The sequence below is a fragment of the Manacus candei genome, unplaced genomic scaffold, assembly GCF_025592945.1.
Source record: "Manacus candei isolate 608988 ecotype Guabito, Panama unplaced genomic scaffold, ASM2559294v1 h1tg000014l, whole genome shotgun sequence".
Classification (NCBI taxonomy): Eukaryota; Metazoa; Chordata; class Aves; order Passeriformes; family Pipridae; genus Manacus; species Manacus candei.
In genome coordinates, this window is record NW_026138062.1 from 81813091 (window position 1) to 81826067 (window position 12977).

Genomic DNA, 12977 nt, shown 5'->3' on the forward strand with positions numbered 1-12977 from the left:
ATCGGAGGGAAAATTCCTTCCTGGAAAGGCTTGTCCAGCCCTGGCACAGCTGCCCAGGGCAGTGGTGGAGTCCCCATCCCTGAGGGATTTAACAGCCCTGTGTGGCACTTGGGGACAGGGCTCAGTGGTGGCCTTGGCAGTGGTGGGGGAGCAGTTGGACTCCGTGGGCTTTTCCAACCTAATTATCCTGTGGTTTAAGCTCTTCTCATCCCAGCATGTGCTGCTTCCAAAAGGATCTCTGTGGAGCCACAAGGACATAGCAGAGAGCAGTGTCCACATGAAATATACATTTGTCTCTCTGAGTTTGCCCTAAAAGATTTTATTTTCCTGACTAACTGCCTTGCTGCTGGGGAAGAATCAGGGCCCAGAATGAAACCAAGAGTCTTCCTCTGCAGGTACCTTTAAATGTAATCTTCCAGGCCATAAATCCAAGTTTAATCCGACATGGGAGTACAACTCCAGTCCTCATCAATTCACCTCCCTTGGTTACACGTGAATATAAAAGGCTCCCTGATTTATCCAGCCTGGAAGAGCTGCTTGGGGTTTCTTTTCACAGCTGACGCTTTATCTATCAATTCCTCACTCCCCTGTGTCTGTTCCTGGGCACCTGATTGGAATTTATGGAGATCTGCACTCCGCCTCAGAGCAAACCCACTTCCCCTTGCAGTTCCAAAGCACAGGCTTTTACCAGGGGAAATGGGAATATTTATCAGCCCCCAGGTACAGAGACATCAGAAAAATAAGAAAATGCCATTTTAAGGCTTATTTCATTGCCTTTTTTTTTTAAAAATGCCACTTTTCTGCTAAACCAAGACTAACAGCCCTTCTCACAAGACTGTGTTGCTTCTGGAAATCAGGAGGAAGGGATGATCTCACCCAAATCCTGAGCTTCATTCCCTGGGATCCTGTTTTACTTGCTAAGCTTTGTTGACTTTAGATTAACTATAGGAGTAAAGTAACATCAAAATATATTAAGTTAATTGCCTTCTGAAGGGACAATGCTGTTTCTGTGGTTATCCGTTGCTTTCCCTCATAATCTCAGCGTGTCCTTAGATTTTTCCAGCTTGAATTCCCAGTCCCTGGACCCCTGCCTTCTCCTTCTTCTTGCCCCATCTTTTCCATCAGCAGCACGTGGCAAACGTGCTCAACTCCTCCACCCTGTCACACTCTGTTGTGCAGGAATTCGCCTTTGGATCTTGGGGTGTGGGATTCCCAGTGCCACAGGGCAGGATTAGGTGGGATGTTGAGAAGGAATTCTTCCCTGTGAGGGTGGTGAGGCCAGAGAAGCTGTGACTGCCCCATCCCTGGAAATGTCCAAGCCAGGTTGGAGCAACCTGGGATAGTGGAAGGTGTCCCTGCCCACGGCAGGGGGTGGAATGAGATGAGCTTTAAAGTCCCTCCCAACCCAAACCATTGTGTGATTCCATGATTTCTCTCCCAGAAGGACCACCACAGTGCAGCTCTCGAGGCAGAGCACAGCACATTATCCCCATTCCAGGGCCACTTTCCATCAGGGAACCTGCCAGCAAGAAGTAAGATCACTGGGCACTCCACAACGAGTCCCCTGTGCCCCATCCCTGCACCGAAATCCTGTTGAGCTGTTATTTCTATTACCCACCATTTAAGTCCCTCATTAAGACCTGTTAACACTCACTTAATTCTCTCCCAGGACATAAAGTGCTCGTGTTTAATGAACTCTCTGCAGAGCCAGAGACATCTGGGGAGATTTAAAACAAGCTCTCCAGCAGCTGGTCAGGGTGTGATTAATGCTGTGGACTCGGGAGGAGCAGAACCAAGGGGACAAAAACTCCAAGAGGAAGAGGCACAAGCTCTGCCTTGGTGAGCGAAGCTTGTTCCTTCCCAAAATCCAGGCCACATCGTAGGGAGGGATCAGGCAGCAGTGACATCCACCACCTCTGGCTGTTTTGAAGTGAAGGGTGAGGAGCTCCAAGCAGAAATTATGACCTAGAAGGAGAGAATGAACTATTTGGGGAATGGGACACAAGGATTTTCAAGGCATTGGAACAGGCAGAGTGGTACCTCTAAACCACAAAAGTATTTGTCCATGGAAAGGAAGATACTCTGGGGTACATTCCTGGCCACAGTGCCATGGGATGTCCCCAGGAGGGAATTCCCACCTAGATACTCTTATTTCCACTGCCCAAACTCCTGGAGGTATAAAGACAACCCAAAAATGCTTTTCACTCTTTCTGTTTCTGCAAACAAGGTGTCTCTATCTCTACAAAGATGCCCCCTCCCTCTTTTCACTTTTTCTGCCATTAAATAGTTAAATCTTTGCATCCTCCACAATATCCCTGAAAGATCCTTAATGAATCTGCCCCAGGGAGAAACCCGTGCTGAAAAAGGGCTGTACTCTTCACTGGGGTCCAGAACCAGCAATTCCCTCTGCTCTGGGACTGTTCCTGCCTCATCCACCTCCTGTCAATTAGCCAGGGAGGAGCCGGGGGTGGGGGGGGGGGTCACTGGAAACATCTTCCAGCTGCAGGCTTTGCAAGGAAAGCTCTGACAGCTCGGGAGCCATCAGTGGAGCAAGGAATAATTTGGCAATAATCCCATGTCCTGAGCAAAGATAACGAAATTGCAGTCAGCTCCTGACAGAAAATGCAGGGAAAATTCATTTACAAATAACTTCCCAGGCACCTGGGGCACAGCCCGTGTCTCCCTATGTGCACACCAGGCATTTATCAACTTTATTCCCCTTTTTTTTTTTTTTAATGTTAAAGCATTTTTCCCCAGCTGTGTCTTGGTGCTCTACATATCCTGTACAGCAACAGATCACGGCCACGCTCCTCTCCTGCCCTTTGCCATCCCCAGCCTTCAGGGATTCATCGAGCTGGGAGGACTGGAATACTGACACATGGGACATGAGGCATTTGCTGTTCAGAGCGTATTGGATGGAATCTGGTCCTTCTGCTGCATGGATGAGGCTCTTAAAATCCCCCTCCAAGTGAAGGCTGTACAGCTGCCCCTCAGTTGGCACAGAGGTCATTAGACTTTACCAGCAGTGGCATTTACCCAGCACTGTGCCAGGGGAACACTGAAGCTCCAGAATGTCACAGCATTGTGTTAGGGCTGTAAAGGTCCAGCTTTCTCCCAGATAGATCATATTTCCATGTCAGAAGGCAGCAAGCAAGGGAAGTTGTTTAACTCTGCAGTGCCTGGCTGCTGGGTCACCTTCCCACACCACCAGCTGCAAAGCCAGCTGTGATTTTCCTCTCTTCACCCCAAAGGGTTTTTTTCCCCCATTCTCATGCAGGAGCTGTAAATTCTTTCAATCCATTTATTTGCTTCTTCTTCTCCCTCATTATCTGTCCCTTGCATATCCCAGGATCCTGGGGAGAATGATGCTCCTTCCTTGCATCCATCCATCACCTGCTGGCATTTCTGGCTCTCGTCCTCTGACACCCACCTGTCCCTCAGTACACAAACACTCTCTTTACCATCATCATCTGTTTTCAGAGTCCAACAGACTCCTATTAAAGAGCAACAACCACTGGAAAAGCAGCCAGCACAAAGCAGGGGTGGGATGAACTGGGATAATTCTGGAAAAGATGGGAAGAGATGAACTGAGGCCATGAAGATCCCAGTGCTGCACATTTTTACAGGAACCTCAGTATGAAGGTGATGCTGAGGTATCATTTGAACATAACTCTGCCCTCCTTGTGCTCCTCCTTTGCAGCTCCTGCTGTAAAGGAACACGATGAAAGAGGCTTTGGGATGAAAACAACCCAAAAGGGTTTCCAGTCAATGTAAGAGGGTAATTGCCAACCACATCCTGGGCTGCATCCAGAGAGGAGTGGCCACAAGGCAAGGGAGGTGATTCTCCTCCTCTGCTCCTCTCTGGTGAGACCCCCCTGCAGAACTGCCTCCAGCCCTGGGGTCCCAGTACAAGAAAGACATGGAGATGGTCCAGAGGAGGCCCCGGAGATGCTGCCAGGGCTGGAGCCCCTCTGCTCTGGAGCCAGGCTGGGAGAGCTGGGGGGGGTTCCCCTGGAGAAGAGAAGGCTCCAGGGAGAGCTGAGAGCCCCTTGCAGGGCCTAAAGGGGCTCCAGGAGAGCTGGAGAGGGACTGGGGACAAGGGATGGAGGGACAGGACACAGGGAATGGCTTCCCACTGCCAGAGGGCAGGGTTAGATGGGATATTGGGAAGGAATTCCTGGCTGTGAGAGGGAGAGGCCCTGGCACAGGTTGCCCAGAGAAGCTGTGGCTGCCCCTGGATCCCTGGAAGTGTCCAAGGCCAGGTTGGAACCTGGTGTAGTGGAAAGTGTCCCTGCCCATGGCAGGGATCTTTAAATGTCCATTCCAACCCACACCCAGGCAGTTCCAAAGGGGCCAACACAGCATCTTCCATGCTGTGCTGGAGGGTCCTTTCTGCAGAGGGATCTGTTCCCACCCTCCTGCCCAGGGAGGTGTTTTGCCCCCAGTCACCCCCAGGACTCAGGAGAGGGGGCTGTGACCAGGAGAGCACTGAGGACACATCCTTTGGGATGCACACACACAGATCAATCCCTCTGGCTGCTGCTGGAGCCATCAGACTGATGCAGCACTTTCATTCCCACACTGAATTGCTCCCTTCCTCCTCATCCCTCATATGGAGGCCTTTTTTTCCTCTCTCAGTTGCTTATTCATACCTTAATGGCACTTGATTTTCAATGGGCTCTCAGAGCCCTTTCTGTGCATGCTTTGCAATGCTGTTGGGATTTTCCACATTCTTTTGTTCTTTAAACAATCTTTTGCCTGCTTTCCCTGCAGAGACATCAAATGGTGCCAGGGTTACACAACTTCCCCTCTTGGATTTGCCATCCAGCTGGATGTGGCCATTCTCAAACTGAAACAGGAGTAGCAGCAAAGCCTTTGGAATATATAAATACACTGAGATGAGCTCCTCTTGGTCGCTGCTCCAAAGCAGGGACACCTCCCTCTAGACCAGGCTGCTCAAGGCTTTATCCAAGCTGGCCTTGAACACTTCCAGGGTTGAGGCATCCACAATCTCCCTGAGCAACCTGTTCCAGTACCTCACCACCTCATGGTGAATAATTTCATCCTAAAATCCAGTCTGAATTCCCCCTCTTTCAGTTTTTATCTGTGACTCCCTGTCTGCAGCTCCTGGTGAAGTCAGGAGAGTTTCTGAGTGGGAGCTGGGCCTGAGGAGATTGGGCTGGCAAAGCCCTCTGTGCCTGATTCAGCTGCAAACAAGGCATCTCAATCCCTGCCCAGCCTTTTGTATGTCTGCTCTGGGTCAAGTCCTGTCCTTTTTCCCTCTCCCAGAAGCGTATTCTGAAGATTTTAAGCCTCTACATTTCCCTTTTTCAGAGCAGCTGTTCTGCTTGACTTCCTTCCCTGGATGACAAGGAAGAAGGGATTGTGAACCCTCCAGTGGACATTGATACTGGCATTTGTTGTTCCATTTGACAGCCCATCTTTCCTTGAGCCATTTGCTTTCCAAGGCATTTAGTGCCTGGTGCACCTCCAGCTTTCACATCCATCTGCTAAAAACCCCCAGCCCAATAGCATTTGAGTCCCTTTCATCATTAAATTGTTGAGGTTTTCCCTGATCAGATCATTCCAAGCTGCACCTGCAGCCCTGGATGTGAGTGTCAGTCCCTGGTAGTGGTTCCTGTGGTGACAACCAGTCTCCAAATATCTGCATGGGATCAGGAGGAGCCTCCTGTGGAGCAAGAATTGAGCCTATGGATGTTCTTTTTCTGTGGGGCAGATGAGAGAGCTCCTCCAGAGGCAGCTGGAAGGCCTGCCCTGGACTGTTGGGATCTCACAGCTCACTCACTGGGGGTGTTTTTCAGTGCCCAAAGCACAGATATTTTAACTTGCTCCTTAATTTGCTCCTTAAAGCAGTTAGCAAAATTCCAGTCATCCATCAGCCCTGGCAGCCCTTCCAAAAGGCATGGCCAGGAACTGCACATTAATTGTGAATGCTTTGCTGAATTTACTGCGTGGCAGGACCGAATTTTTCACTCTGAGATGAAGCATGAATGCGCTGTTTGGCACAATCAATACTCTTCTAGGTTGCTAGGAAATGATTCAGGGATTCAGTGGGGTATTACCACCCCTCCTGGGCAATGAACAGAAACATAGCAACTCCTCCCCTGCAGTGAAGTGTCTGTGGATCAGCACTGGAAACTGCTGTTTCCATCAGGGGATGGGGATAAAACGGGACATCACCGCCAAGGGCAAAGGGTGATTATAAAGAAGTCATTATCCCACTCTACTCAGCACTTGTCAGGCCACGCCTGGAACACCTGGAACACTGTGCCCAGTTTTGGTCCACACTATGCAAAAAAAGTGGGAAAAGGTCCATAGAAACACCACAAAGGTGATCCAAGGACTGAGAAGCTGCCACGTGAGGAAAGGTTGAGAGACCTGGGTTTGCTCAGAGGAAAGAAGGGCCAGGGAGGAGCTCGTCACCACATTCCAGTATTTAAAGGGTGGCTACAGAGAAGGCAATATGTCTCCTCCCACCTCCATCCAAGGATTCTTGGCTGGCTCCCCATGCCCCTGGGAGGCTGAGATAGCATCTTGGAGGAGGCAGGGCACGTGGTGTGGCACTGGTCCTGCTGGGAGCCCTAAAAAAAGGTTTAATTAGCAATAGGCATCGTTCCTGCTGAGAGGTTGATACGGGCCCTGCCTGGGTTATGCATGAGATTTTTAGAGCAGCTTCCATCAAGACCTTCTATTTTTTTTCAGCTCAGCCTGAGTGGTGATGGCTGGAGAGAATGAAAATGGGGCAGTTTGTTACAGCCAGGGTGAGACCTCTCTGTGACCATGTCCTGAAGGAGTGGTCTTCAGGATGTCTTAGGAGGGCTTTAGGATACAAGTCCAATGCCCATATTCCAGATCCTCTCCCCCAGGTCAGTACTACCTTTATTTTAATTTTGTACTTAATTTTTATATTTCACTTGTGGCCATTTTCCCCGCTTGGATGGAGAAATTTCAGACATCACTTGGTCAGAGTTGCAGGTGTGTTGGGTTTTTTTTGGGGATGAACGACAAAAATCTCACTCCCTGGAGAATTTTTCTATTTTTCTGTGAGAATCTCTGTTTCTCAATGAGGTGTTGCAACTTGTGAGATGTTGCAGCTTTTCCTGAAAGGAAAAAAAGGAGCCACATTCATGACTGACAGTTGAATAGCTCCCAGTGCTCTGCACATCTTCAGATTCACACAGGTCAGGAACTGAAGGTCTGATCCAGCAAAGCCTGAAGTTTCAAGCAGTCCCACAGCACCTGGGAAAATCCTTCAGGCACGTGCTTGTGTCCCCTGGGTTTTCTGAAGTGCAAATGCACCAGAAATCAGGCCAGGAAGGGTCTGATTGCACCCTGGAAATGTGGAAGTGTCTTGGACCCAGGAGACAAAGCGACAGTGGTGTTTCCCAAACACGTGGGTTTATGCATTTGCATATCCTTGGACCAGCCATAAATCCACACTTCTCCGGTGGGAAAGGCAACACTCCCTTTTAAACAGCCTTAGCTGAGGGTCAGCTTATTAAATTTTGTTTATCTTAACTCAGCTGCATATGATTGGAGTTAAAATTATCCCATGGCTTTGATCAGCCCTGAACCATTCCCTGGCTGCCAGTAAGTTCTCGCTCCCCGTGGATCTCCAGAGTCTCCTGCTGGTGTCACTATGTCCCAGAGTAAGCTGCACCTTCCTCAGCAGCCCCATCACAGGTCTACTCTCATGGTCTACTCCATGACCTCTTGCTTTTCTCACGAAAGCTCAGCCTGAGGATTTTAAGTCCCATCCCCAGCACTTCAACCCTTGGCTGCTGAGCCTTGCAGGAAGGAGCAGGCGTTTTTCATCCTTTACAGCAAACAAAGCCTTAACCCAGGCCCTTAAATCTGTCTAGATTTTGAAATAATTGCAAGCAGCCTCCTAACTTGTATGAAGTTTGATTTAAGCCTTAATTTAATGGTTTATCTGGAGAGCAGGAAGTAAGCTGGCACTGCCAATTAGGAGCCATCTGTTTTCTCCTAATCTTTTGCAGGCTCCAGCCCAGTAAACAAGATCCACCACAGCTGGGCCATCCCTTGTGCCAATCAGAAACAACCCACCAGAGCTGCCTCTGGGGACCATGTCCCAGGGTCTTCATAGATCAGTGACTCCTTCCAGCCCTGGGAATAGTGGTGAGTGTGGTAAGCTGTGAGTGGGATGCTCCAGAGAGAGGGTCAAGGACCAGTGTGGATCAGTGCTGGAGAGGGGGGAGATGCTTCCTCAACAGAGGTGGTCGCTTTGAGCAGGACCCTGCACCCTGCTGGCCCCTGGAGGAAGACCCTTAGATGGATGGGACAAACCTGAAGGAGGGGTGGGCAGGTTCCTCTTGCAGAAACAGCTGTTCCACACAGCAGACCACGGAGAAGATGCCAAGGAGCTTCTTTCAGCCTGGAGAGGTGATTGTGGCTGGGAGAGCAGCAGGGCTGCCAAAGACTAAACCATTTCCCCTGCCCAGAACAAGACACCAGGGACAACCATGTGTCCTTCCCTGCTCCCATTCCCTGTGTGCACCAACCTCCAGCTGAGGATGGATACTGGCTCTGCTCCCAGGCCAGCTGGCCCCATGCCCTTGGTGCACCACCACAGTCAAGCAGTTCTGGCAGCTCTGAAGTGAATAACAACCCTGGACATAACCACATCAGGCTTGTTCATCCCTAAAATCTTCCCCATGCAGCAGGTTTTTTTAAAAAAGCCTCTATTCTAAGCGCATAAAAGCTATTTCTGGGGTGCTGAGAGGTATCTGCCCTCCCTGGGGTAGGGACTCTGTGGAGATGACATCTCCCTCAGCTCCCATGGCATCAGAGAGGTCTCTGGGGAAGGTGACTTGGGAAATACCTTTGAAAAGTCAAAGACTGGGGGCTTTCCTTGCCCCCCACTTCCACACAGCAGTTTCAGAGCAGCCCTTTCTTTGGTTCTCAGGAGCTTTCATCACAACCTTGATGAAGCTTGTTGGGGTTTTATATGCTAGCCATTAAACAACAATAAAGCAGCAATTAGAGAAGGATCATTTACCAGATGTTATCACCTCCCTTGCCAGCATTTTCCTCTGCAAAACCTTCTGGCTGCAGCATTTTGCTCCAATGCCACCTCTGCTGCCCTGCCCTGCTGGCACAGGTCTCTCTGGTGGCACAGCAAAGCCCACCCTGCTTGGATGCACAGCCTGAAGAGCAGCAGAAGGAGAAGAGCCAAGCCCAGGTTCCTGAAGCTTTGGAGGGCTTTTTCCTTGGGGGTTGTTCATGACTTTGATTCATGGAGATGCTCCTGCAGGAAATAATCTCTTTCCTGGCTCTGCTGAGTCACAACACTGCTTTCCATGGCATTCCCGCCTTGCAAGCACCTTCCCCACCCAGCTGGAAGCCCTCTGGCCACAACAATGACTCCCCCACCTCTTTTTGGCCAAGGGTGACAACCATGAAAGGTCCAGGAGAGCAGTCAGGGCTCTCCAGCCCTTTGTCTGACACTGCACTCCTCCATCCCTCAAAAATGGGATTTCTTGTTGTAATTTGGGCTGAAGGACAAAGACAGTGGCCAGGGAGAGTGAGGGAAGGTCAGGGAAAGACTTGGAGGAGGTTTGGACACGTCAACAGGGGTAGGGAGCAGTCCTGCTACTCACATCTTGCAAAGCAGCCCAAGTTCCCCACAGCTCTGGTTGGTGCTGGCTGCTGCAAGCACAGCTCCATGAGACCTGCCCATGTGGGGGCACAGGGAGGCTCATCCACCCCACACCCACCCACAGTTCTGCTGCAACTCTTTGGGTTGGTTGGGGTTGGGAGGGACTTTAAATTCATCCAGTTCCATGGGCAGGGATACCTTCCACTAGACCAGGTTGCTCAGTCCCCCCTTGTTTCACCTCTGAACCCCATCTCTTCCTCACAGCTCCACCAAGGACAGTGTCCAAGGCCACAGCATCACCATCAGGTGAGCACAATGCCTGGGTTGGACTCATGGGCTGCTCTGCCAGGACACGTTCTCATCACCTTTATTTGAACAACTTACCCTCTGGGTAAACCTCAGAGGCGACTCTGTCCTTGCTGGGCTTTAGTTTGTGAATCTCCTAAGGCACGTTTTAAGCCAGCAGATCGCTGTGGTCCATAAAAGAAAATAGGATTCATTTTCCTGCCCCTCTTTTTGCTGCAGTTTCAGTCGGTGGTGCCAAGCCACGGCCCTTGATGCTTTACAGCCCTCACTAATGCACTGGTGCTTCCCAGAGCAAACTATTTATGACCCTGCCACAGAATGGAAGGTGGAAGGTCCCCATAGTAAGTTATTTATAGTCCTGCTGGTCCCTGGCCTCAGCTTTTCCCCCTGGAGCATCCCTCCTGCAGTCAGGAGGCAGTTTTATATGTTGCCATTAGCTCTGTTGTCACTCCCTGCTCAGAAATCATCGTCAGTGTAGGGGTTTTTTTCTCAGTTTTTCAGGAATTCAGGAAGAATTCACCATAAACCTCACCTGCAGAGCCCAGGCTCACCTCAGGGGAGCTGCTGGATGCTGCACACACCATCCCACCAAAGCCAAGGTAGTCCCAAATACCATGAAAATCCTGTTGCCCATGGGAGGTGGGAGACAAAGGCTGAGCTGTAATTTCAGGTTTCTGGAGATTATGGGACACTCTTCCATTGGCTTCTCCTTGTCTCCAAGGAGGCCAGAGCAGGGCTGTCACTGGTGAGGGTCACCCCCAGTCACCTCCTGCAAAGGAGGAGTCTCAGCATGGCCACAGTTGCTCTTTTTGACCCCTCTAGACTCAGAGCATGATTTATATCACCTGAATAATGCAAAACCAGGTTCTACCTCAGTGTTTCAGCAGCTGGAAGACAGAAATTCCCTGAGGGGACGGGGTGCACAGACCTCCCCAGCTCACTGCACCCCAGTGTGGGACTGGCCACCAGTTTGCTGGGTGGGAGAAGCCCCCAGAGCTTTTTGCAGGGACCTACCCCAAGCACTGCTGGCCCTGGTGTGTCCCCCAGTGCAGATCCAGGCAGGACACATCCCCATCCCTGCTGGGGTTTGCAGGAAAGTGTTTTTTGCAGGACTGTAGCACTCCAGTGACACCAAATCTGGGTGGCCACCACTGAGCACCCCCAGGGAAGCTCAGCTGGGTCCATGCACCACCTTCATCCTCACCTAAACCCCAGCAGACACAGAACAGGCAGGGTCAGAGGAGAGTGAGGCCACAGGACCCTCTGTGCCCCCCCCCCCCTTTTTATCCTACATGGCCCCAGGCAAGGAGATCCATCCCCACCACCACCATCATCACTGCACAGCCTCGTGGGGGCAGGAACCTCCTCCCTGCCACCACCCACCCTGCAAGGATGGAGAGGGACACCCAAGCTTCCCAAGCCCAGGAGCAGGCTGCTCTGAGGGGGTGCCCCCATAGCAGCTGGCAGCCCTGATCCCAAAGATGCCCATCCTTCCATCCTGGGAAGGAGCTTTGAGTTCAGCTCTGCCATCAGGACTTCGGGGTTCCTGGGAGCTGCAGCCCTGAGCTTCCATTAAATATTCTCCAGGTGCTGTGTGTGATCACAGGTGAGGTGTAATCTGTCCTATCTCCATTTCTAATTGTCAGCTCCAACGTGAGTGATTGTGACCCTCCCCCAGTTCAAAGCTGAGGAAATGTGTATCTTTTTATTTGCTTGGTGTCATAGCAAAAGCTCAGCTGGCTGCCAATGGAAAACATCCAGGGAAACACATGTTGGAACCACGGAGGGAGTGGCAGCCCATCAGCTGCTTCACTCCCTTGGCTTCCACCTGACTTGAGAATCTGGGATGCTCAAGCAGCTTTGCATCAACCATGGCCTGGGAATAAAGCTCCACCACTGCTCCTCTTCTCCAGCAGCCCATGTCATTGACACATGGTTTCCAAGCCACTCATTAAAGTCTGCAAGTGGATTTGTCACCCTGAAAAGCAGAGAAATATTATTATTAATAATAATAATAATTACCACCACCACAACAACCACAATCACCACAACAGCTGATTTCCAGTGAAACACAGAAAGATGAGCAGGTCTGAAGGGCTCTGGGGAGTAGGGGTTTCTGCAACCATGAGGGAGACAATACAATGAAGGAGCAATTTGGAGCCCTTTGCCTAATTACCCATCCTGCAGCAGCCAGAAGGTGTCAGGCAGATAATTAAACAGCACCACTGTTATCAGCTGGTTTAGCCACACCGGGAATCAGTGATGGACAGAGGTGGGTGTCCACTGCACTCCAGTAATCCTATTTATTATCCTTTTTGAATGTATGTTCATGGCCTCTTGCCATTACAGACTGGTCCTGGTGGTGGGGATGGGTGGGAGGTAAAATGCACATGAAATTTTACGGGGGACATTCTTCCCCTCCTCTTTTAGCAGCTCAAATGCACAAATCACAGAATCATGGAATGGTCTGTGTTAGAAGTGACCTTGAAGCTCATTCAGTGCCACACCCTGCCCTGGGCAGGGACACCTCCCACGAGCCCAGGTTGCTCCAAGCCCCGTCCAACCTGGCCTTGGACACTCCCAGGGATGGGGCAGCCACAGCTTCTCTGGGCAACCCGTGCCTGCCCACCCTCCTGGGGAAGGATTCCTTCCATGGGACACACAGCCTGCCCACTTCCAGAGCCCCTCCCAAGAGCACGACCAGACCGTGACACTCTGGCTTTGCTGGGAGCTGACCCTGTGCTGGGCTGGCCCAGCTCCCAGATCCCATCCCAGCGTGAGGCTCCCATGAAAGCTGGGCAAATGAAGAGCTCATCCCTTTCCTCTCTCCTGAAGCAGAGCCACCCCTGAGCTGTTTGCAGCCAGCTGATGTATTGGTGCCCAGCTTTGGCAGAGCAAGGCTGTGGGAGGAGAAGGGCTCTGAGCCAACAGCCCGGTTTTCCAGGCCCCATTCTCCTCACCAGGAGGTTGGTGGACCCTGGGATGGATCATTTACAGCTGGTAACAAGAGGGTTTGCTTTTATTTGGGGAT